The sequence below is a fragment of the Bufo bufo genome, chromosome 5 (genome assembly GCF_905171765.1).
Source record: "Bufo bufo chromosome 5, aBufBuf1.1, whole genome shotgun sequence".
In the NCBI taxonomy this organism is placed as follows: domain Eukaryota; kingdom Metazoa; phylum Chordata; class Amphibia; order Anura; family Bufonidae; genus Bufo; species Bufo bufo.
Genome location: NC_053393.1, coordinates 425,643,356 through 425,669,332, shown reverse-complemented (window position 1 = coordinate 425,669,332; position 25,977 = coordinate 425,643,356). Strand labels below are relative to the sequence as shown.

At 45.6% G+C, this 25,977-nt stretch overlaps 1 long non-coding RNA gene across 1 annotated transcript in view; it reads left to right on the top strand.

The window, feature by feature from the left end:
* Window positions 1–2,479: 2,479 nt before the first annotated feature.
* Window positions 2,480–25,977, top strand: part of LOC121002090 — a 432,454-nt gene continuing 408,956 nt past the window's right edge. The window contains exon 1 of the long non-coding RNA XR_005779216.1: window positions 2,480–2,565. This is a non-coding gene — a long non-coding RNA (uncharacterized LOC121002090). The remainder of the gene's footprint in view (window positions 2,566–25,977) is intronic.

Here is a 25,977-nt window from a genome sequence, read left to right as displayed (position 1 = left end):
TTTTAACGGTGGTCACACTTTGTCTCAAGTCCTGCAGTTCCTCTCACGCTTTATACTACAGCATTTGGAGCACTAAATGTTGGTCGAACAGTTGGTTCTGTGCAGTGATGGCCGGTTGACTATTTTTGATAGCAAATTTGGTTTACTTTTCTAGGAAACTTTTCCGCAAACTGAAGTATAATTCTGTAAGTTTTGAGATGATTTCAGGCTAGCTGTCATATAACAGTCACGAATCAAGCATTAAAGGGCTTTTCCTTCTTAAGAACATTTATCACCTATCCGGAGGATAGGCTATAAATATATAATTGCTGGGGGCCCCACCAGTCCCTAGAATGTGAACCCCAAGTGATCATACAGTTATCACCTATCCTGTGGGTAGGTAATTAATGCTGTTAATGGAAACCCCATTTTAATAATCACACATGAAATACTTTTTTCCTACTCTTTCACAAAGGGATAAGCATACACCCCCATGAATGACAGGTGTGTGAGTGAACCTGTGCAGCCTCCATTATGTATCATTTGGGCTGGTTTCATTCTGGAGTGAACTAGTGTTTTCACCTTGTACTGGTAAGCATTGACCTTTTTCAGTGATGTATTGTACTCTGCCACTGGAAATCAAAGCAAGTAAAGGTGTATCCCAGCAAATAGGACTAATTAACATAACCTCAGTCGGTGTGAGAAACGCTGGCCGTGTGTCGGCTGCCTCTCCAGCAGACCACAATTACCCTGACCCAAACTGACTGCATCATAGTGATTTATGATATGGTCAGTTCCCATCTGATCACAAGTCTATTGTACTGTGCAGACATGATGGTGTGAGTACACTGCAATAGCCCCGCGATCGTATTGAGAGTGGCTGTATCATAAATCACTATGTTGCAGTCAGTTCAAGGGAGCTGCGGTTTGTTAGGAAGATGTAGTTAAGACACGGTTCATGTTTCGCGGACCGATCGTGGTCACATGAATCAGACCTTAGTGTGGTTTGTGTGGCTTGGCTACACATGTGTAATAGTGCTCTTAGTTGTTGAAGTATGTGGCATCACTATGCATAGATGCAAGGAGCTTTTTTGAGGTGTTCAGAGGCAGAGGTGTAGCTAGGTTTTCCAGCATCCGGGGCAAGGATTCAGAACAGTGCCCACCCCCCCTGCCATCCAACTTTATTAGATCAGAAAAGGGACAATATACTACACCATAGGGATCGACCGATATTGATTTTTTTAGAGCCAATACCGATAACCTGTGAACTTTCAGGCCAATAACTTATACCGATATTCTATGCATTTTCCTTTTTGATGTTACGGCATTCACCACATAGGAGATTTTTTTAAAATATTTTTTAATAGTTTGGACTTTTTGGACGTGGCAATATGTGATATGTTTATTTATTGTTTATATATTTTATATGTAAAATTGGGAAAGGGGATGATTTATACTTGATATTTTGGTGTTTTTTTTGTTTGTTTTTTTAATAACTATTTCCCCCCTTAGGGGCTAGAACTTGGGATCTTTTCATCCCTTGTCCTATTCACCCTAATAGAGCTCTATTAGGGTGAATAGGACTTCACACTCTCCCTGCTGCCCTGTGCATAGTACACACAGCAGCAGGGAGATTACCATGGCAGCCAGGGCTTCAGTAGCGTCCTGGCTGCAATGGTAACCGATCGGAGCCCCAGGATTACACTGCTGGGGCTCCGATCAGAAGCTGCCACTGCACCACCAATGAAGAGGAGAGGAGGGGACCCTGGGGGGTGGGGAGGGCGCACTGCGCCACCAATGTTTTTAATACTGGGGGGTGGAGGGGAGGGCGCACTGCGCCACCAATGATTTTAATACTGGGGAGTACACACTGCGCCACCAATGATAATTAACATTTAATACAGGAGGCGGGTGTGTCGGCGCAGAATCGCATGGCCGGCGCCCTGCCTCTGACAGGGAGCTGCGATCAGCGGCAGCAGTTAACCCCTCAGGTGCGGAACCTGAGGGGTTAACTGCTGCCGATCGCAGCTTCCTGTCATATAGGCTGGGCACCGCCCGTATTTGTAATAGACGTTAATTATCATTGGTGGCGCAGTGCGCCCGCCCCTCCTCCTCCCGTCTCTCCTCATTGGCAGCGCGGCACTGGGGGAGGGAGAGAGTAATCCTCTTTCTGCCCTGTGCTGCTGAGGGAACATGAGTGCGCTGACAGCATCGCGCTCATGTTCTGTGATAGCGCGCTGGACGCATTATCGGCAAGGTTAGATGCCGATACTGATAACTTTAAAAATCATGAATATCGGCCGATAATATCGGTAACTCCGATAATCGGTCGATCCCTACTACACCACTCCTCTAACTCCGCTCAGTGCATAGGTATACTCTACCCAATCCCACCCAGTCCCCTTAGGGTTATAGGTGAATAGCTTAAACCATAACTTTTATGGTTCAATATCTTTTTATTGAGATATAAGATACGTAGTAGCATAAATCGAAAGAATGCTTCATGAGAATGACAACTTCGACATGTATGAGGAGTAAATCCTCCAAGGTAAACAAATTACAAAGCATGTAACAATAATTAGACCAGTTTTCTGAAATCTACATAAGTGGTCTCAAGGCTGATATTGTCACTGTAGAAAACCTAAGAGACCAAGAATGTACTTGAGAGAAAAAACTTAGAAAAAAAAGAAAAAGGGGAGGGGGGGTGAGAGTGGATAGACATGAACAAAGGGGAAAAAAGTGTGGGGGGGGGGGAAGCTAGAGCTTCAACCAGCTATTGTTACAAGGCACCAGACGATACATTGCCTGTAGTTAACCAACCCGAGAATGCTGTTGAGGAGCGAAACTGATACCAAGGTTCCCAAACCCGCAAAAAGGCCGGAAGTATATTACGGTCAGTAGCTCCCAGTTCCTCCATGTGAACCAGGAAATCAAGCGCCGTGACCCAATGGACTCTCTGTAAACTCTCGGTCGATCTCCATCTGCGGGGAATGATTTGTTTCATGGCCAGGACAAACAATCTTAATGAGCCCTTTTTAACTTGGGAGATTCGGCCAGGGAAAATTGACAAAAGAGCTATAGCAGTAGATGCTTGTGCATTAGATCTGTAAATGTGATTATGGAGAGAAAAGACTTCACGCCAGAGGGGGGCAACTCCCGGACAGTCCCACCAGATGTGAGACAATGTACCCACATCTGAAGAACATCTCCAGCACGTGTCTGATACTGAAGGATAGAACTGATGTAGTTTAACCGGGGTCCTATACCATCTGGTGAGAACCTTATGATTAAGTTCTTGTAGGTTGCAGGAAACCGTCAGAGCATGTGAAAAAAGTAAGGACCTCTTCCACTGTTCAACGATAAACACGCATCCCAATTCCGCTTCCCAATAAATCATGAATTTAAGTTTGGTGTGGGAGGGGTCAGCGGCGGTAACTCCAGGCTCCTCGGTGTTCAGCATGGCATATACCGTAGAAATAACATGTCTAGGCGAGATGTTCGCAACACACATTTTCTCAAAGTCTGTTAGCGGAGGGCATGACTGCAATCCAGGTATCAGCGAATTGACAAAACTGCAAAGTTGTAGATAAAGAAACCACTGTCCCGGGCCAGGGATAATGTGTGAGAGGTCGCTCAAGGGTAATATACCCTTTTGATTGCATACGTCTTTTAAACATATTGAGAGCTCACACTTAGGTCTGAGGACTGGTATTTGTTTAAGGGGATTTAATATATATAAAAGACTAGGCAAAATGTCCATCTTGATGGCATTGATTTTACCAAACCATGATATGTAAAGTGGTGACCCTTTTTGAAGGTCCGCTTCTATAGATCTAATCATGGGTTGGTAATTCAATTTAAAAAGGTGAGAGAGATTTGCTGGAATACGAACACCCAGGTGTTTGATAGACTGAGTGGCCACTGGAAGGAAAATTTGTTCTTAAGAGAAGCGGCCTCCCGTTGTGTGAGTGTGATATTCAGTATTTCTGACTTCTGAATATTAACTTTAAAGTTGCTAAGGCGGCCGAAGAGCTCGAATTCTTTGAGAACAGATAGTAGGCCAATTCTCGGGGATGTCAAGTATATAAGCAAATCATCTGCAAAAAGGGATAGTTTATGTTCGGTCTTACCTAGTTTAAATCCTCATATGGAGGAGTTAGCTCTAATGGAGTTTGCAAGGGATTCCATCACTAAAATATATATAAAGGGTGACAAGGGACACCCCTGGCGTGTTCCATTTTGTATCGCACGCAGGCCGAAGGGGAGGAATATTGCGCTAAAATTCTATGTAGCATCTTAGCCCCTAGACCAATATGAATTAGTGTTTTTTCCAAAAACCGCCAATTAACTCTATCAAATGCCTTCTCAGCATCCACTGCGAGAAGGCAAAACATAACTTTTAATAGTATCCTTACAAATATTTTTATGCCTGTTTCAGGAGTAAAAATAGTGGCAAGACCCCTTTTTGCAACAATTTAGGAATGGCGAGGATGTGAATCGGGCCGAAAAATGTACTAACTTTTACGCCTGAAAACAGGTGTAAAAGAGGAGTAAAAACTACTCCAGTTGCTGGCATGTTAGCATGATGTCCGCTGAAACCAGAACAAGGTCCCTGTGGTGTTAGAGCAAAAAGAATAATCACAAAAGGTAGGGATGGAACATGTTCGCTCAACAAGGACAGAAAAAAGCGTACTGCTCTGCTATCTATAAAATTATTTATTAAAAACATACATAAAACACTATAAATAAAAGGCTAGCTACCTGTTTCAGTGGCGGGCCGTCACCTTCATCAGGCTGTAAGGTAAGAAAAAAATACATACATTTAAATAGGGCTAACCACAACAGACGGTAATTAGGCCAATCAAAATACAAAGACATCCAAAATACACGGAGTGGACTCAAATGGATTGAACCAGAAGAAACTACAAAGACATCCAAAATACATGAAGTGGATTCAAATAAATTGGGGGAAAAATAAAAATACTTTTTTTTCAGCGAAAAGCATGATCCAAAATAATCAAAACATAATCAGATCATAATTTAATATAATATAATTTATATGACATCCATTTTATGGGTGTACATTACTATTCTTTACACATAAATAGTGTTCTACTATGTCTAGATCTATTATTGAAGAGAATGTATTTATGCACAGATGTACAGGGCGCATCTCATGCACGTGGATATTTGTGGATATTTGGATCCACACAAATTATATATCTGCATTCACATGAAGCAGTGGCGTAACTACCGGGGAAGCAGCTGCTTCGGGGCCTGGGCTGCCAAGGGGGCCCGGCGCCCCGGCAGCGTGTGTGACAGTTTATTTTCAAGTTAGTTAAATATCGATTCTTGTCTTAATGTTCATCTCAACTTGGCGCCCAGCCAGCCTCGCCCCAACTGCCGTTTGAAGCGCCGCCCAGCTCATCAATATTCACTTCGCTGGGCGGCGCACTAATCCGCACTAATCATATCGCGCCTGCGCACTAATAACCCCTTTTGAGATGTAACAGAGCAGCGCTCTAAAGCGCTGCTATGAACTGTGCCCGGCGCATGCGCATACAGCAGAGGCTGCATCGGCCTCTGAGAATCAGACTGTGCGCAGGCGCGATGCGATCCCGGCCAGTGAAGATGAGCCGAGGCCGATGCCCATAGTATTGTATTGGGCATGCGCCGGATCTTGCGTCGGGGACACTAGTAGCCACCCAGCGAAGTGAATATTGATGAGCTGGGTGGCGCTTCAAACGGCAGTTGTGGCGAGGCTGGCTGGGCGCAAGTTGAGATGAAACGCCGCCCCTTGGGCAGATTGAAGACGATTCAAGCAGGTTATAAAACTTCATTTTACTGTATTTATAATGTGGACAGGGGGGATACTTAGATGATTCTAATACACTTTATAAGACCTGTACTGTCATATATATACCTAAATATGCTTTTTGGGCCTGTCAGTGTCCCTTTAACATGTCAAGTCTGCCATTTTAACCCAATCAGCCTGACATAATGATCTCCAGCCTTGTGCTCGTCAACATTCTCACCTGAGTTAACAAGACGATTACTGAAATGATCTCAGCGGGTCCTTTAATGACAGCAATGAAATGCAGTGGAAAGGTTTTTTTGGGATTAAGTTAATTTTCATGGCAAAGAATGACTATGCAATTCATCTGATCACTCTTCATAACATTCTGGAGTATATGCAAATTGCTATTATAAAAACTTAAGCAGCAACTTTTCCAATTTCCAATATTTATGTAATTCTCAAAACTTTTGGCCACAACTGAATGTACATGGTACATTTTCACATGATCAGTGCAGGATCTTCAGTGGTACTTACTTTTCATGGGGTACATATTATTGCTGAGGCTATACTGCAACTTTGGCTGCAGTAAGCAAGTTGATGTTTATACAGTTGGGTTGCAGCAACTTGCAAGTTACAAGTAATGCTACATACCAATCTTTGGTCGTGCAATTCTTGGCATAGGCAAGATCACTGTATAGCCCCAGCCTAAAAGTTAGGATCCTGCGTTGGCTACATTCACATGTCACACAGCCATTTTCAGAACCACTGAGGTCTGTTGGCCTATTCACGTGGCCATTTTTTTTACGTCCTGTCAAAAATGGTCACAAAATATCGGACATGTTCTATTTAGGCTGTTTTCACACACCAACGGCCCCCATACAACTGAAGCCGACGTTTTAACAGTCACGTGAATGTAGCCTCAGCATTAGGGCTCATGCACACAAACGTATTTTCTTTCCGTGTCGCTTCCATTTTTTTGGCGGACTGTATGCAGAACCATTCATTTCAATGGGTCCACAAAAAAACGGAAGTTACTCAGTGTGCATTCTGTTTTTGTATGTCCGTATGTCCTATTATCGTTTTCATTACGGACAAGGATAGGACTGTTCTATTAGGGGCCAGCTGTTCCGTTCCACAAAATAGGGAGTTTACACGGATGTCATCTGTATTTTTTGCGGACCACACAATACATACAGTCGTGCGCATGAGCCCTTATACAGAAAAAATCTGAATTTGCATGACCTACGTAATATAACCAGACGATGGCACTGCTGAGCCACAGTATAGCTCTATCATGAGACAGCAAGGACATCATTCACGGGTCATAAGGGAGGATGTTTTAGCTCCAGATAAGGTTGATTAGATATATTGTATGCAAAGTGTCAATGAATAAAAGGCAAGGAGCATTTAAGAGTTTATGGATCCCGGCTCCCATCACAGATATTTAGGCAGTGAGGGTAAATACATCTGAAACATTCGGAACTTTCCTGCACAGTATTTCCTCCATGGAATAAAAATAATAACGCTTCCCCGTCAAGGAAAGACTTGAAATATAAAAACTCGACAGCTGTCCCTGTGCTGGACAGATAACAATGAGCATAATGTACAGTATAGATAAAGCAGGATACTGTATTTTTAAAGTTATTACTTTAATGGAATAAAGTGGGGTTGCTGCAGTCACTTGAACTTCATGCTTATGTTCTTTTTTTTCATTCAGTAATGTAATTATCAGACTGTAAGCGATGACGTGGATCTCTTTGGTATAATGACTGTATTGCATGCAATACACACCAGAACTCTGATGAACTGCTGTCCCCTCTGATCTGTAAGCAGGAGGAACGTGGGGGGAGTATATGTGGACACTAATTGTTAACAGTCTCCCAGACGTCTTTACATAGTAAGAGCATATCTATAGATTACTCTAACTAGATCTAAAAAGGAAATTATTTAAAATTCTAAGAAAATGTAGCAGTGTGACTAGCTGCTGTTAATGAGCATTAGTCATGGAAGCATAGAAGCTCATGTCACAGTAGATTTTTATTGTGCGTCCGTAAACCTAATCCCAGCCCCACCACTATAAAATCAACCTCAATATGGTGATCTCTTAAGGTGCCCATACCCCTTGAAACAGTTGTCTGTTTGGCTAACAGCTATCTTCCTCAACTCCCCATGCACATGTGACAGAATGTAAGGACGGCACATGCACCTATTGATTTAAAGGGAACCTGTCATGTGGATATTTGATTATAATCTAACTAATTATATACAATCATTAACTACTAAAAAGTGCCTTAGTATTCACTTTCTGGTGTGACAGATGGTTACCTCATAATATACACACAAAGATGCCACATGCCGCATGCTAATGAGCTGATTTGAGTCCAGCGTGATGTCAGTGAGTCCAGCGTTTATTTAATTCAGAGCTATAGCCACTCCCCTGCCCACCTGCTGCTGATTTATATGGAAAATAACTGTCAATCAGCAGCAGGTAGGCGGGAAGAGTCAGGAGCTCATGAATATTCAGGACTCATCATTATGAGCTGGAGATTTTCAATACAAGATGTTGGCAGATTGACTGGGTCAATTAAAGAAAGTGACCCAGCATTTTGCTAAGAGAATCAGTCACTTATTTATGTTGCCCTTAGTTAGGACACCATAAAACTGGTGACAGGTTACCTTTAAATGTCTCTGTTCACATTTCAGTATTTATTTTACTGACTGTGGGTCAGTAAAAAAATCACGGGGACATGCACTACTTTGATCCGTGATGCGGACCAAGCATGCCCATTGAAGTCTATGGGTCCGTGAAAATAACTGACACAATACGAATGGCAACCGTGTTGCATCCGTTTTTCACTGAAGAAGAATAATAATAGGAGATTCTTTGGAAATCAATTTTCAGCTGACGAACTTCCATGAATTACGGAGGATACACGGATGGTAAAAATGGACACACGGACCAACCAAGGATCCTGCACGGACATCTTCACGGATGAAACACATACGCTTTTTTTTCACAGACGTGACATTGACACGGAAATGTGAACAAAGGCTTTATGTGACTTCAGTGGGTAGAGAGGAGAAAGCCACTGCTAGACTCCTATGCATGGCTGTGGAGTCGGTAGATAAATGGTCCGACTCCTCAGTTTTTGGTACTTCCGACTCCGACTCCCCGACTCCGACTCCTCTGTATTTAATATGCAAATGAATTTTTTACATTCCTTGAAGGAAAGAAAGGCAACATACATGTCATTACCATAGAACTACTGGCTAGGAAGCTGCTGCCTTCTCCTTTGTGTGCTGATCTTCTGCTGAAGATGGGGCAGTGGGAGGATCCAGGAAGGGGCATTTATTGTAAAACATGATTTCCCTAGTAGAATCCCATAGTCATGTTTAAAGTTTAAGCTAACAATCTGAGTTTACAAGTTTTTATAGCCTTAGCTGAATGACAGCAGTTTTTCAAATGGTTTACAGCTTCAGTCTTGAGCTATTGACTATCCATTCCCTTCAGTTATACAAGTGTCTAGTCCTGCAAAAAAACATATTTACTTAATCAGTTATCAGTGAGAGGCTAGGTCAGGGGTCTGCAACCTTTAAGACATAAAGAGCCACTTGGACCCGTTTCCGAAGGGAAAAAAAAAACTGGGAGCCGCAAAACCATTGCAACATTTAAAACAAATATAACACTGCATATATTGTTTCTTACCTTAATGCTATATACAGGATCGTGCAGTCAGCTGTCAATCTGAAGAAAAAAAGGACTTTTTCACTTAACAATGTAAAATATATTATTGCAAATTAATAGTTAATTAAAATATTTAATTTACCTTTACCAGACCCCCCCAAATCATCTGCCAGTAATACCAGACCCCCCAATCATGTGCCAGTAATACCAGACCCCCCTCCAATCATGTGCCAGTAATACCAGACCCCCTCCAATCATGTGCCAGTAATACCAGACCCCCCTCCAATCATGTGCCAGTAATACCAGACACCCCCCAATCATGTGCCAGTAGTAATACCAGACCCCCCCCAATCATGTGCCAGTAATTCCAGGGCCCCCTCAAATTCCCCAATCATGTGCCAGTATAATACCAGGGCCCCCCCATTGTGTGCCAGACTGCCAGTTAAAAAATAAATAAATTAACACTTATACTTACCTCTTTGGAGCGATGCGATGCAGGCCTCTTCCGGCCTGTGTCCCGACTCCAGCGCTGTACGGCTCAGGCGGCGCGATGACGTCATCGCGCCGCCTATGCTGGCCTCTGATAGGCTGCCGGCCTAGTAGGGCCGGCAGCCTATCAGAGGAACAGGAAAGGGACACACCTCCCTGCCCTGCTCCTCCGCACAGCCTTCTGTTTGTATCGCTGTCCTGAGGACGGCGATACAATGGAAGCGCTCATCTCAGTGCCTGCCCAGCCGCCGCCGCACAGTGCCTGCCCCGCCGCCAGAGCCTCGGCAAAGGTTCAAAAGAGCCGCATGCGGCTCCGGAGCCGCGGGTTGCCGACACCTGGGCTAGGTTAACCATGGGCGTGGCGGTCCCTGTAACAGCAGAACACAACACAATGGAAAGTATAAGTATTGCCGCTCCTTAACTGTGCGTTGCGTGCCATATAGTGAAGCATATGAAAAGCATGCTTCTTCATGGTCACTTAACGTGTTCGTTTTGCGGTAACGTGACGCACTGCATGCATTGGCCTTTATTCTTACAGTAGAGAAGTGTTCTGTCCCCACATGAAGGCGAATGAAGGTGTAAATGATAATAACTTTGTGACTGTCCTACCTTCGTATCCAAGCAGTGGAGCAGACCGGACCGGCAGATGCTCAGGTTAGATGGATCCAGACGTAGACATGAGGATGCAATCAAACGTGGGTTTATTTGATCCAGAGCAGTGACATATGGTGATGCAATACAGGAATGCAGTAGATGCTGTCATGTGGATGTCTTTCCTGAGGCTAACTGCTGAGGCAACTGCTGGTCAAAAACTGATGCCTTCACAAGCCAAGGTGTGTGTCTCCAGTCACAAAGGATGCAGCACTGAAAAAGGCTACAGGAAGTGACCAGGCCCAAGGCTGCTAAAACCACGCCCAGAGAAAACTTTATAGACAACGAACGAAGCGTGCAGCATACAAATTCCGGCCAGCAGATGGCAGCAGAGAACAATAGACTTAAACAACATAGGTAAAACAAGAAATAATACAGTGCAGAAATTCAATATGAAAGGAACAGCACACTCCCCGTCTGAAATTCACTTTGGGGATTTCACTATGACGAATGTCCATAAAATATAAACAACCTGTAAAAGAAAAACATGTTAGAATGCAAACATAGTTTAGTCCTGTTTTCCAACTTGGAATGGAGAAGATCTGCGAAGCTAAATACGGTCCTGTTCACCCAGCAGGGACGTTCTCGATGGGTAATATTAAAATGAGTTCGTTGATTGGTCTTGAGAACGTTTTAAGCTCGCCTTTCCTGAAGATCTTCAACTCCACCTTCCGGACCTTGCCATCCTTGCTAGGGAAAACCTTTGAAATTAGTCCGATAGGCCAGTCAATCCTTTCGGTTTGTTGCTCTTTCATCAATACAAGGTCTCCTTCCTTCAAGTTTGGTTTGTTGTGTTGCCATTTTCTTCTTCCTTGAAGAATACTGAGGTACTCCTTTCGCCACCTGTTCCAGAAGTAATCTGCTAGATATTGTACACGTTTCCAGTGTTTTTGGTAGATGTTAGCATGAGTAAATTCTCCACTAGGTGTTAGCGTACTCTCAGTCTTTTGGGTAAGTAGAATAGCCGGAGTCAGTATGGCAGGTGTTTCAGGATCCATAGACACTGGCACAAGGGGTCTTGAGTTGATAATAGCCGAAACTTCGGCAAGAAGGGTGACTAGAGTCTCATGTGTGAGTCTTGACGAGTTTACATCCATCAGCATAGAATTTAAGATGTTGCGTGAGATGCCGATCATTCTCTCCCAGGAGCCCCCCATGTGGGAACTATGAGGAGGATTGAAAATCCAGGTGCAACCTTTTTCCGCCAACTGATCTTGAATGGACTTGGTGTCGATGTTAAGTTCTCTACAAGCTCCGATGAAGTTGCTTCCCTGGTCAGACCTCAATTGTTTTACTGGTCCTCTGATTGCGAAGAACCGTCTTAAGGCATTGATAAGGCTGGATGTGTCCATAGATTCTATCACCTCTATGTGAACTGCTCGCACGCTCATGCAAGTAAATAGTACAGCCCAACGCTTACTGTTTGCGTGACCGCCGCGAGTCCTGCGTGCGGATACCATCCATGGCCCAAAGACATCTAGGCCAACATAGGTGAAAGGCGGCTCTGTACATAGTCTGTCCGCAGGCAAATCGGCCATTTGTTGGTGTAGTTGTTTTCCTCTTGCTTTACGACAGTGCACACATTCATGCAATACTTGGGCCACGCGTTTTTTCATACCTATAATCCAAAGGCCAGCAGACCGTATTTTGCCCTCAGTAATTTGCCTGCCTTGGTGTTCGGCCCTTTCGTGGTAGTGTCGGATTAGCAAGACGGTGATATGATGTTTGCTGGGAATGATGAGAGGATTTTGTGCTGCAATTCCCAGGTGGGCTTGATTCAAACGACCACCAACTCTTAGCAAGCCAAAACTGTCGATAACTGGATTTAAGTTGGCAAGAGGGCTTTTTAAAGGAATCTGCTGTTTGTTGTACAAGCACTTCCATTCTATGTTGAAATTTTCCTGCTGGACGTGACGTAATATGAGGTACTCACTATGAGAGATGTCCTCAGCAGAGAAGGGTTTATGACAGGCATGCCAACCATGACAATCTTTATCTTGGTGAGTATTATGATAACATCTTGCAATGTGCACTAACCTTGCAATAGTTCTGACGAGTCTCATCCAGCTGGAGAAACGTTCAAAGCGCTGACAACCGAAGCTGGCGGTTTGCTTTGTTCCAGTGACTAATGCACTAACTTCAGCGCGGATTTCTGGATCATTATCCGGATCCTGGATGCTGAAAACTTCCTGTACACATTCGTCCGCCTCTTCAAGCAGAAACTCTGGACCTGTAAGCCAAGTAGAGTTAATAAAGGAACCTATAGACATAGGCCTAGTGGCGTGATCTGCTGGATTAAGTTCGGATGGTACGTAGTGCCATTGTTCAGGTTTGGAGGACCTCCTGATTCTCTCTATGCGGTTACTAACGTACACATAGAATCGCTTGGTCCGATTGTGGATGTAACCTAAAACGACCTTACTGTCGGTGTAATACTGGACTTCAGCTATGTCGACACCCAGTTCTTGTTGTATGAAATCCGCAATCTCAACTGCCAACACAGTCCCACAAAGTTCCAGTCTGGGAATAGTATGATCGGGCTTGGGGGCTAACTTAGCCTTACCAAAGACGAATCCAACGTGATTTTGGTTGTTGGGTTCTGTGACTTTCAGATAGGCCACCGCTGCGATGGCCTCCGTGGAGGCGTCCGAGAACACATGGAGTTCTTTCCTTATGCTAGAGGAAAGTGAAGTTTTAATATAGCATCTCGGGATGTGGATCTCATCCAAGGCACACAAAGATCGCTTCCAGGCTTCCCATTTTTGCTCTTTCTCGGAGGGAAGTGGGGTATCCCAATCCTTGACTGTTTCAGAAAACTGTCTCAGTAGAGATTTACCTTGTATGGTAATGGGCGCTACAAATCCCAGCGGATCGAATAGGCTGTTTACTACTGATAGGACTCCTCGCTTTGTGAATGGCTTGTCTGCACAACTTATCTGAAAACCGAAGGAGTCAGCCGAGAGATCCCATCTGAGGCCCAAGCTCCTCTGCACAGGTGGACTGTCCAGTCCCAAGTTAATGTCCTTGAATCCTGGTGCATGATCGCCTGATTCGAAGGCCCTCATAACGGCCAGGCTGTTTGAAGCAATTTTGTGTAGTCTAAGTTTAGCTTGGTACAACATACTTTGAGTCCTTTTGAGCAGATCGATAGCCGCTTCTTCAGTCGGTAGTGATTTGAGTCCATCGTCTACGTAGAAGTCCTTTTCTACAAAGTCTCTGGCGTCTTTACCGTACTCGGATTCTCCCTCTAATGCAGTTCGCCGAAGGCCGTAAGTTGCCACGGCAGGTGAAGGGCTGTTTCCAAATACGTGTACCCTCATTCGATATTCTGCCATCTCTGCGTTGGTGTCGTTATTCTTGTACCACAGAAACCTGAGGAAATTCCGGTGGTCCTCTCTGACTACGAAACAGTGGAACATCTGTTCAATGTCGGCGGTGATGGCAACGAGCTCTTTTCTGAACCTCATCAGCACTCCAACTAGGTTATTCGTCAGATTAGGACCTGTGAGGAGGACATCATTAAGAGATACACCTTGATGTTTGGCACTTGAGTCGAAAACAACCCTAATTTGATTAGGTTTCCGTGGGTGATACACTCCAAATGAAGGCAAGTACCAGCACTCGTCATTCTTCCCTAAGGATGGAGCTAGTTCTGCATGGTTGTTGCGGAATATTTTGTCGATAAAGGCAACGATGTGTTCTCTCATCTCAGGCTTACTGTTCATGGTACGCTGAAGAGAGTTAAATCTAGACAGAGCTTGTTCCCTATTGTTCGGGAGTCTCACCCTGGCAGCTCGGAAGGGTAATGGAGAAACCCAGTGATTGGTTTCGTCTTTAAGGAACTCATTGTCCATTATCTTGATAAATTCTCTGTCCTCTACTGACAAAGCTACTTTATCATCGTCCTTGCTTGTGTGAAAGACTAATCTTCCCAAGTTGTCAGCAAAGGGCGGAATGTCGTCAGGTGGTTGTATGAGGTCTGGAGGCTTCTCTTTCACCTCATAGTGATGAGGGCAAGGCTTAATGCAAGTTGTGCGTCCATCTCCACGCACGTACGTTTTGAATGAGCGGATTTTTGGTTGATCCAAGCATACATTTCCTATGACTACCCATCCCAAGTCCAGTCTCTGGGCATATGGTGCATAGTCGGGACCATTACACTGTTGACGCACCTTGTGTACCCTTAGATTGTCTCTGCCAAGCAGGAGTAGAATCTCGGCGTTGTTGTCCATAGGTGGGATAACGTTGGCTAGGTGCCTTAGGTGTGGATGGTGAAATGCAGCTTCCGGGGTAGGAATTTCATCCCTATGGTTGGGTATTTGATCGCATTCGATCAGCGTCGGTAGAGGTATTTCTGTATTTCCACTGACGGAACAAGCGATGAATCCTTGTGCCCTCCTGCCGCTAGTCTCTATGCGACCCGAGCAGGTGTTTAAGATGTAGGGTTCTGACGGTCCCTTTATTCCAAAGGCTTCAAAGAATTTAGGTCCTGCTAGGGAGCGGTTGCTTTGGTCGTCAATGATGGCATACATTTTTACTGCCTTTTCTGGTAGCCCCTCCGGGTAGACCTTGATTAGGCATATGCGGGCACAACATTTCTCACTCTGGCCCTCCCCACATACGTCCAAGCATGAGCAGGAAACAGCAGTGGCTGTGTTAGCGTGGTTCTGGGGCTCCCCGCCATGACTTGGAGCAGGACTGGTGGTGACGGCAGCAGGTGAATCCCTTGTGAGTGGAGTTGGGTGCATAGCTGAGGCATGTCTATCACTATGACACTCCTCACACTTGATAATGGATTTGCAGTCCTTAGCCATGTGCTCCAATGAAGCGCAGCACTTGAAACATACCCCAAGCTCGGTCAGGACTTTCCTGCGCTCCTGCATTGTTTTGGATCTAAATCCTCTGCATTTGTTCAGTGAGTGTGGTTTTTTATGAATGGGACATTCACGATTGAAGGCCTTGTCTCCTGATGAGGTAGTGTACTGTCTACCAGTGGGTACTGCGGATGATGGTAGGTTAGTCTTTCTAACATTCACGCTGCTCTTAAAGTCTCTGTGTTTATGTACAATACTTTCATACCTTGATGATGGTGTCACTGAGGCTGTAGTATTGAACTCCAGGAAGTCGAGGCTGGGGTCATTCCTCATCTGGGACTGTTCATCGATGAATCTACAGAAATGAATAAATGGGGGAAAGGTGACGTCATGCACTCTTTTGTACCTTGAGACTGATGCCGCCCACTTCTCTTGCAGGCTGTATGGTAGCTTCACGACAATTGGGTTCACCCCATGGGCTGTATCCAGGTAGCACAGCCCGGACAGACGGGGGTCTCTTTTGGCAAGCTCCAGTTCCATGAGCAAATCACTTAAATCCTGAAGCTTATGGACATCCTTGAGACTGATCTTGGGGACGTTCTGCAGTCTCCTGAATAGTGCCTTCTCTATTGCTTCTGCACTGCCAAAGGTGCGTTCGAGTCTCTGCCAGGCTGCAGCGAGACCTGCTTCTGCTTGTCCCACATAGACAGTTCTAAGGCTCTTGATGCGATTTGTGGAGCCTGGGCCCAGCCATTTGATCAAGAGGTCGAGCTCCTGCTCTGCGGTTAGGTTGATGTTGGCGATGGCGGCTTTGAAGGTTGCCTTCCAGGCTCTGTAGCTCTCCGCACGGTCATCAAATTTTGAGAGACTGGTGTTAATTAGCTCTCTGCTCACCATAAACCTGGCAAACTCAGACATATCTGATTTCTCACTGCTTGTTGACATGACAACTTGTGATGCCCCTGGGGCGTATAGGCTGCGTGTCGTGAAAGGGTGAGATGCTTCCGGGTAGAATGATGTTGCTGCAGGGTTGAGCTGTGGTCTAGCCTCTGTAGATTCTGATGACTGCTGCTTGAGCTGTGGAGGTAGGCCAGGAAACACCTGGTAGCCATCTTGCTGTAATAACTGCCCTTGAGAGGGCGCATCTGGGCGACTGTTATTGGATTGCTCGGGTGCTGTGGGTATCGCTGCCACTGCAGGTAGAGCCGACTTGGAGGTTTCAGTGTTGTTGGCTTGGACAGTACTGCACACTGGGGGTGGTGCAGATAACTGTTTCAGTACGTAGTCGCTGGTGCGATCGACTGGATCGTCTATCTCCTCTGGTGGTAAGCAGACTGAATCAAGGCCTTGGCTCAATGCTTGCTCAAGTAGTCTTACTTTTGCTAATGCAATTTCCTCTTCCCTCTCTGATTGAAGGATCTTTATTCGAGCCTCTGCTTCTGCCCTCTTGGCTTCTGCCTCCGCTTCAGCCCTCTTGGCTTCCGCTTCTGCCCTCTTGGCCGCCGTCTGTGCTTCTGCCCTCGCAAGGACTTCTTTTTCGGTGAAGGAACGCCTCACTTTGGATTGCTCTGCATTTATGCGGGCCTCTAGTAATCTGTCGCTCAGGGCGGAGCTTCTAGAGCATGATGATCTGTAGGACCGTGAGGAATGTTTGGATGAATGCGATCTGTGTGATCTAGTTTCTTGCAAATGAGAGATGCGGAGTTCCACTTTATCTTTAGCATCCAGCACCATGGCGTCTCTTTGTCTGTCTATTGATTCTGCCTTGCACAATTCTGACGGGGCTTCTTCAATATTAGAGTCTTTTAGAAAGGTTATATACCTTGTGGACAGTCTCTTGTATCTTTCATGGGCTGCGTTCAGCCGCCCGACGGCAACTTGTAAGCTGGTGGCATCGCCTGAGGAGGACTTAAGTCCTGATATGAGGGAGGAAACTCGTTCCCATAGCTCTTCCAGGTTGTCACATAGCTCATCTTTCCTGGTGTGATAATTTTCCGTGATCTTTATAGTTGGTTTGAGAGAGCGCCTTGGTCGCGTGACTTGGTCTGCTGGAAGTGTGGGTTCTACCTCCAGCTCTTCATAATGATCAGTATCAGGTTGCATTTGCTTTGTTTCATCACTGGGGAACTGTACAAGGTCCTTTTCGGACATTTTGATTTAAGGTGCGCTGTCTCTTTAAGAAAATGAACTTTTGAATTGGGGGCTGAAAATTGCAGTGCGGCTCAGATGAGGCACCCCGATGAGTTTCCCAAAGTGTTTTAAGTGAATAGCGGGGTTTTGGTTTGAGGGAGGCCCCGCGTGTGTGAACAGTCCTTATATCATGCGAGCAAGGGTAAATATAGGATGTAGAAAGTGGCTTGGCGAGTAGTGGAGGACTTCCAGGCGAGAATATATCTACTGCGGACACGCCGTGCTTCCCCTTAGGCTTATGGGACGTGCACTGTTGCTGGGCAGATTTGCTGGGAGTGGGTCTGTTGCAGGGGAGGTTCCTGAGTGTGGCACTGGGCTCTGAGGGTTGAGACGGGTATTTACTGGGGTATAAGGCTTTAAGGCAGTTTTTGACTGTTCTGTCCCCACATGAAGGCGAATGAAGGTGTAAATGATAATAACTTTGTGACTGTCCTACCTTCGTATCCAAGCAGTGGAGCAGACCGGACCGGCAGATGCTCAGGTTAGATGGATCCAGACGTAGACATGAGGATGCAATCAAACGTGGGTTTATTTGATCCAGAGCAGTGACATATGGTGATGCAATACAGGAATGCAGTAGATGCTGTCATGTGGATGTCTTTCCTGAGGCTAACTGCTGAGGCAACTGCTGGTCAAAAACTGATGCCTTCACAAGCCAAGGTGTGTGTCTCCAGTCACAAAGGATGCAGCACTGAAAAAGGCTACAGGAAGTGACCAGGCCCAAGGCTGCTAAAACCACGCCCAGAGAAAACTTTATAGACAACGAACGAAGCGTGCAGCATACAAATTCCGGCCAGCAGATGGCAGCAGAGAACAATAGACTTAAACAACATAGGTAAAACAAGAAATAATACAGTGCAGAAATTCAATATGAAAGGAACAGCACAAGAAGTACCATATTTTTGGCAAAAGTGGGGGAAAAATAGCAGTGTATCTTATGGGGGCGAATGCTGCGACCGTCCAGTTAATAGGCTGAGAGGGAGGAGGGGCTGGGGGCCGGCATCTGTTTCTGTAATGGCAGCAGGGCCCGGTGCAGTCACTGTATTCTACTACACCGGGCCCCGCTCCCTGTAGCATACGGTAATCATATCTAACTTGTGGGTATTGTTAAAGTATTCCAATGATCTTAAATCTAGAGCTGTACTACTTACTACTAACTTCTTGGCAGTCAGGAGGCCGGGTGGGCGCTCGTAGCGTAGCTCACTACGTCACGCGCCTGCTCCGTCCACTTTATGAATGAAGCAGGCACCGGGCCCCGCTGCCATTACAGAAACAGATGCCGGCCCCCATTCACTACACAGGGACACTGTTATGGGGGGGATCTGTGTATGACACATAAGATAAGATGCTATATATGTGTCATCCACAGATGCCCCCACAATGATCCCCCATAACAGTGCCATCCACATATGCCCCCATAACAGTGCCACCCACAGATGCCCCATAACAGTGCCACCCACAGATGCCCCCATAACAGTGCCACCCACAGATGCCCCCATAACAGTGCCACCCACAGATGCCCTCATAACAGTGCCACCCACAGATGCCCCCATAACAGTGCCACCCACAGATGCCCCCATAACAGTGCCATCCACAGATGCACCCATAACAGTGCCATCCACAGATTCCCCCATAATAGTGTCATCCACAGACCACCATTAGTTCAAAACCCACCAAAAGCACACCTTTTTTTTTCAAAATATTTTTTTTTCTTATTTTCCTCCTCAAAAACCTAGGTGTGTCTTATGGGCAGGTGCGTCTTATAGGGCGAAAAATATAACTTTTTGTGAATTGGGACATTTAAACTTGCTTTTTTTTTTAAATCCTCATACATATTAGACCAGATGTATACATCCTCATACATATTAGACCAGGGATCAGCAACCTTAGGCACTGCAGCTGCTGTGAAACTACAATTCCCAGCATGCTCCATTCATTTCTATAGGAGTTCGGTGAGGAGCAGAGTAAGTATGCATGCTGGGAGTTGTAGTTTCACAACAGCTGGAGTGCCGGAGGTTGCCTACCCATTGTATTAGACTGTTGGTCAACCATGCTGAAATTGGCGGGTTCAGGAATGGATGGGGTCACAGTGCGACTCGTTTACTGCAACCACGATACACAAATCGCCTCCTGCGTGGTTCACTAATAACAGAAGTTTACATGTAAGCAGCAAGCCTTCAACCTGTAGAGTGAGAGACTGAATAGAAAGGGCTATTCTCTGCAAATACAGGCAAGAATTGGACTTTTGCTGATATTTCAGGATTGGGCGCATGGAGTCCCAAAAACGACCTCTAGTAGCTATAACCTGTAATATTATTACACTCCAGAAATACATCCAGGCCCCTCTTGATCTCTTTTAGTGAACTCACCATCACCACCTCCTCAGGCAGAAAGTTCCATAGTCTCACTGCTCTTACCGTAAAGAATCCTCTTCTATGTTTGTGTAGAAACCTTCTTTCCTCCAGACGCAGAGGATGTCCCCTCGGACATTTGCATAAGCACTCAACCTGAAGGAAAAATCACTGATCCCAACCAAGCACCAGGAGCGAAACTGCAGCATAACCCCAAACAAGTGAATTGGACCTGTACAGCATTGGGTAGAGAGTGGTCCTGTGCAGGGAAAAAAAATGAACAGATTGCTGATAGTTTTACCAGCTTTACAGGTACTTTAGGTTATCAGATATCCCAGCTAACCCTTTAGGATCATAGTAGAGCTTCATTATTATTTTTTTTACATCCATAAACTATACATATCTTTGCTCAAAGATAATTGGTAACAATTCAGAAGCCTAGTATACAGATAGGGTTTAGGACCTGGGAATATGCAAATCTGGTGATTCTGCTGCAGTCGAGTGCTTGTTTGATTTACAGTCTGATGTTTTCTTCTGGAAAGCTATTGAGGACAAGCCTATCAATAGACCTGCTTAGCATACTGTATAGGCTGCATTTTAGACTAGGTCCCACATTTGCATATTCTTCTGGCTGCATTATATAAAGTCTGTTTACTACAAAACGCGCATGGATATGAAGACAGAGTATGATCCAAAAATCAGAATAAACTCGGATTACTCATCTTTGGCACACAATGAGTAAACAGCAATCTATTTTTTTTTTAACGTGTATCACTTTAAATCCCCAGACTCCACTTTAAAGGGAACAGTTAAGCTGGTTTTAATTACACAGGTTTATAGCACTTACAGTAAAACTCAAAAGCTTGTTCCTGTACTAATTTATAGCATTTCTCAAAGGCCGGCCATACGTCCGTCAATCAGCTTGATGCCTCAGTTTCCAATATGTAACCAGAAGCGAGGTGAACGCAAAGCAGATGGAAGTCACAAAGTGACACACAATAAAAGCAGCGTCTAGATTTACAATATGATTGTTGAGATTTCCAGGTAGATGGCGGATACTCTTCCTTCAGGTCTGACTCACAGCCTATGATCTTAGTGACTCATTGTGACTCATCATACCTACTGGAATCTCAACACCCTGCTAAGGCTCCTTCCCGCTCCGGTACATAATGGCCAGAGGCCTCCCTGCTGTTTATTGAGAATGGCATCTAGGACTCATCAGATAATGAGTCTAAATAAGAGCTGTGCTTTAATTAGTTTTCTCACTGACCCATTAGATATTAATGCAGTCCAGAATGCAGACCACAGAATACTACCCACAAGATTAAATCTATTGTCATTATTGTTTGTAGAAACGTTTTGTTTTTTATGCAGTTTTTGAAGCCAAAACTAGGAGTAGACAAAAAAAAGAAGAAAAAGAGGTAGTATCTGTCCATAATACTTTCTCTCTTTTTGTAATCCAAAAACTAGGGCTTCAAAAACTAATGACACTGTTGTACTAGCTATAAATAAAAACAGTGTCATGTTTAGGGGTTAGGAGAAACACTAAACATATCCCAAGACATACAGACAAAAAAAAACTGCAAAAACAACGGCTTAAAGTTAGGGAAAAGAGCAGACCTAGTCTCACCCGACCACTGTCCATACCTGCTTGGATGATCTGTCCCAAATGACAGCCCCCAACTGGTCGACAGTCCCTAAGCTGGCTAAGTGCAGGGACCTAGTCAAAGCACCCAGGGACCTGTTCACACAGCTGGAACCCAAGCATACTAAACAGACACGAATCATGGTCACATGCAAACCAGATCAAAGACACAGAATCGGGGTCAGGCATAAACCAGAACCCATGCAGAAGAGGAAGCATGGCAGAACAGAAAGACATAACAAAGACATATCAGACATTGATGAACAATCAGGCTGACCACATGAGCCAGGGTCGAGTCACAAATAATGTGGCCAGGATAACATGCGCCCTGGCCTGCACACAACTTTCCGGGAGACAGAAGACAGATGGACCTCCAAGGCATAAAACTCACCTGACCACCTAATGTTCCGAAACACAAATCAAGGAAACATTAACCCTACATGAACACAGAGAGCATACAAGTCACAGGGAACTGTTCACACAAACCCAGAGGTCCGTAGCCAAATCGCACAACACAAGCAACCAGCATACACGGGGAAACATCAACCGCAGCTAGTAGGGGAGATCACAGGCAGCCAGCCTACAGGACAACACCGAACCGCACTGAAAATATGGTAATTGTCTACACAAATAATCTATGTATCTGTAGTAAAAGTAGCTTTACATGGTATGCATAATGAGAGGCACCCCCTACCAGAGCCGGTTTTAGACAATATGTGGCCCTGGGCAAAATCAAAAGTGGGGGCCCCAAATCTTGTAATAATGTACCAACAACACAGATGCGGACAGCACACCGTGTGATGTCCGCATCCGTAGTTCCGTTCCGTGGCCCTGCAAAAAAGATAGAGCATGTCCTATTCTTGTCCGCAATTGTGGACAAAAATAGGCATTTTCTATCGTAGTGCTGACCGTGAGCAGTCTGCAAAATGCGGAAAACACTTTGCCGGTATCCGTGTTTTGCAGACCGCCGTCTGAATGAGCCCTAATAGTAAGAGACTCGTCTGTATTCTGTAACTCACATTAACCATTATTTCAGGAGGTACTTGGAGGTCACTTAGTATTAGGCCTTTTGCACACCGCCGTTCCGTGCATTGGGGGTCGCAATTTACGGCCTCACATTAAGGCCTCACGCACACGGCTGTTGCTGGCCGCGGCCCACGAACAGCGGGTCCACAATATGTGAGCACCAGCCGTGTGCAAACAGCGGGTCCGCAATATGTGCCATGGCCGTGTGCATGAGGCCTTAATGTGGGGCACATAGGGACAAATTGAGTAAAGCATGTGCCTCACATTCAAAATAAGTGACCCCCATCATGTTTTAACACATGGGAGTGGCAAGATTGGGGTTAATGAGTCACATTAACCCCAATGTTGCTGGCCCATCTGGTACTTATGTTTTTGCCTGCCTTTATCATTTGTGTATAGTATGGACAGTCTGGGATACCTGATGATTATGAGTCCTGCTACACCCAGTGTCGGACTGGGGTACCTAGGGCCCACCAGTAAAATTTATTTTGGGGGCCCACCGTACGCATACATTCAAATATAATAAATAATCAAACAAGTTTTTATATTAACATAGGCTGGTTGAGGTGCTGTACATTGAATATATGTATGTAGTGCAGTAAGTCTACAGTGTTATCTGCCACTTGTGCAGGGGGTGGGAGACTAGGGGCCCACTTTGCTCAGGGGCCCACCGGGGATTCCCCTGTACCCCTGTGGGCCAGTCCGAGCCTGGCTACACCCTGTGGGGTCAGGGGCCTGGGCTGCTAATGACTGGGACTGTGGGGGTTGTGGTCTTGTGGAGATGCTGCTGCTTCACTGGGCACTCTCTGGCTGGCTCACCTCAGAAACGCCAGCAGAGGACCCTGGTTCGTTTGTATTCCCTCCCTCCTCCTCTTCTAATTATTAGCTTTTTTCATTGGTGCTTCAGCTTCAGAGGCAACTTCCCTTTTGATTTCATTGGTGGCAGTGGTGGCCGCATCACATTGGGGGCGGGACGCTCTATCCCTCTTTCTTCACTGTGCGGCCGAGATGAGTGATTTCATTGGTGGCAGTGGTGGGCCACGGCCACATCACAGTGGGAGAGGGAGGGAGGGAGGCTCACGAGTACAAGGAGCTCGGCTGGCAGCTGCACAGACTAGCTGGCCGCGTCTCTGCACTGAGCGCTCTTCTGCTGAATGCCCGCTGGCTTCCACGGACGCTCAGCTGAAGAGCCTGAAGTAGGGGGCCCCCTTCCACGTTAGGGGCCCTGGGCAATTGCCCAGTTCCCCCCCCCTAACGCCGGCCCTTCCCCCTACATGTGCTCAGGGTCTCCAGGTGGTGGTGGCAGTCCAGGTTTGCACAATCCCCTATCGTGAGGGCCCTTTACACAGCAGGCAATTATTGGAAACAAACTCTTCCTGATAACTGCCTTCTCATTACATTACATTTACATGCAGCAATCACCTCCGCTGTATGGGTACGAGTAATTGCTAGAGGCATTGCTCATCCCTGTACACATTGGAGCACATTTATTAAGCTAGGCTTTTACAGGAATAAAAAAACACTGGCGTATTTAAAATGCCTGTCTTTAAATTGCCTCAAATTTATGATCCCTTAACCCCTTAGTGACCACCCATACGCCTTTTTACGGTGTTCACTAAGTGGCCTTAGGCTGGGCCGACGTTTTTTTACATGCCTCAGGGGCCCGGTTCTCACATGAGAGCAGGAGTGCCGATCCGGACTGTTTAACACTTTACATGCCACGGGCAATGGAGCCCGTCGCATGTAAGGTGCTGACAGCGGGAGCGGGGACTCCCTCTGTCTCCCATCAGCACCCCGCAAATGCAATCGCGGGGTGCCGATGTGTGTGAAGGCTGGCTGGGGTCTGATGTAGGCCCCAGACCAGCCTTGAGTAATTTCCGGCAGGCTGTGCCTTTCTGGCAATATCGGAATAGCTCTGACATTAAGATGCAATGGGGCTAGTGCATTGCATTTTAAAATCAATCAAAAAGCTGTCTGTTATACCCAAAAATAAACGCCGTAAAATTTATAACGTAAAAACGCAAAGGCAGTATTGCAGTTTTTCCTATCTCCCTGCCAGAAATAGTTAAAAAAAGTTAATCAGAAAGTTATGTGTACCCCATAATGGCCCTATTAAAAACTACAACTTGTCCTACAAAAAACAAGCCCTCATAAAGCTATATAGACAGAAAAAAAAAAAAGTTTTAGCTCTTGGAACGCGGTGATGAAAAAGAACGTACCGAGCTCTCCATTGGTAAGCTAGGCAGAAGCTTCCGCCTAGCAGTGTTCCCAGTGACATCATCGGCTCTAATGGGCGGGCTTTAGTGCAGCCCAGCCTCTACCTAGCAGTGTCGAAGTGTAAATAATATATATAGTTATGGGCAATGGATTATACTGTTGAGTAATTATGATGTATAACAAATGTATACCAAAAACAGAATTCATCATCTTTCCCCCATCTTGCTCAATACCCCAACAGACCTATCTATCACGATCAATGGCTACACACTATCCCCGGTCAATCAAGTCCGCTCCCTTGAAGTGACCTTGGATTCTGCCCTTTCCACCACCTGCCGCCTCCAACTCAAAAACATCTCCCGCATCCGCGCTTTTCTTAACTTTGAATCTGCGAAAATGCTTGGACATGCCCTCATTATCTCCCGCCTAGACTACTGCTCCTCTGTGGCCTTCCATCTAGCACTCTCGCACCCCTCCAATCTATCCTCAACTCTGCTGCCCGACTAATTCACCTCTCACCCTATTACTCCTCTGCCTCTCCCCTCTGCCAATCCCTTCACTGGCTCCCCTCACTTCAAAGTACTAACAAATACATACAAGGCCGTCCATAACCTGTCCCCTCCATACATCTCTGAGCTACTTTCCCGATACACCCCCACACGCACTCTCCGATCCTCACAAGACCTCCTTCTCTCCTCTCCTCTTATCACCTCTTCCCACAATCGCCTCCAAGATTTCTCCCGCGCATCCCCCACACTCTGGAACTCGCTACCCCAACATATCAGACTCTCACGAACAGTGGAATCCTTCAAAAGAAAACCCACCTCTTCAGACAAGCCTACAACCAGTGACCCTGCTGCCTCCATACCGCCATGACCATCTTCACCCGCACCTACTGTGTCCTTCTCCCATACCATGTAGATTGTAAGCCCTCACGGGCAGGGCCCTCTCTCCTTCTGTACCAGTCTGTAACTCGTTTTGTTTATGATTAGTGCAATTGTCTGTATTATGTATGTATATCTCTTCTCATATGTACAGCGCTATGAAGTGAATGGCGCTTTAATAATAAATAATAATAATGTGATGCATATCATTATAGAGGAGGCCTATTTGGTATTTAAACATGTATGGGA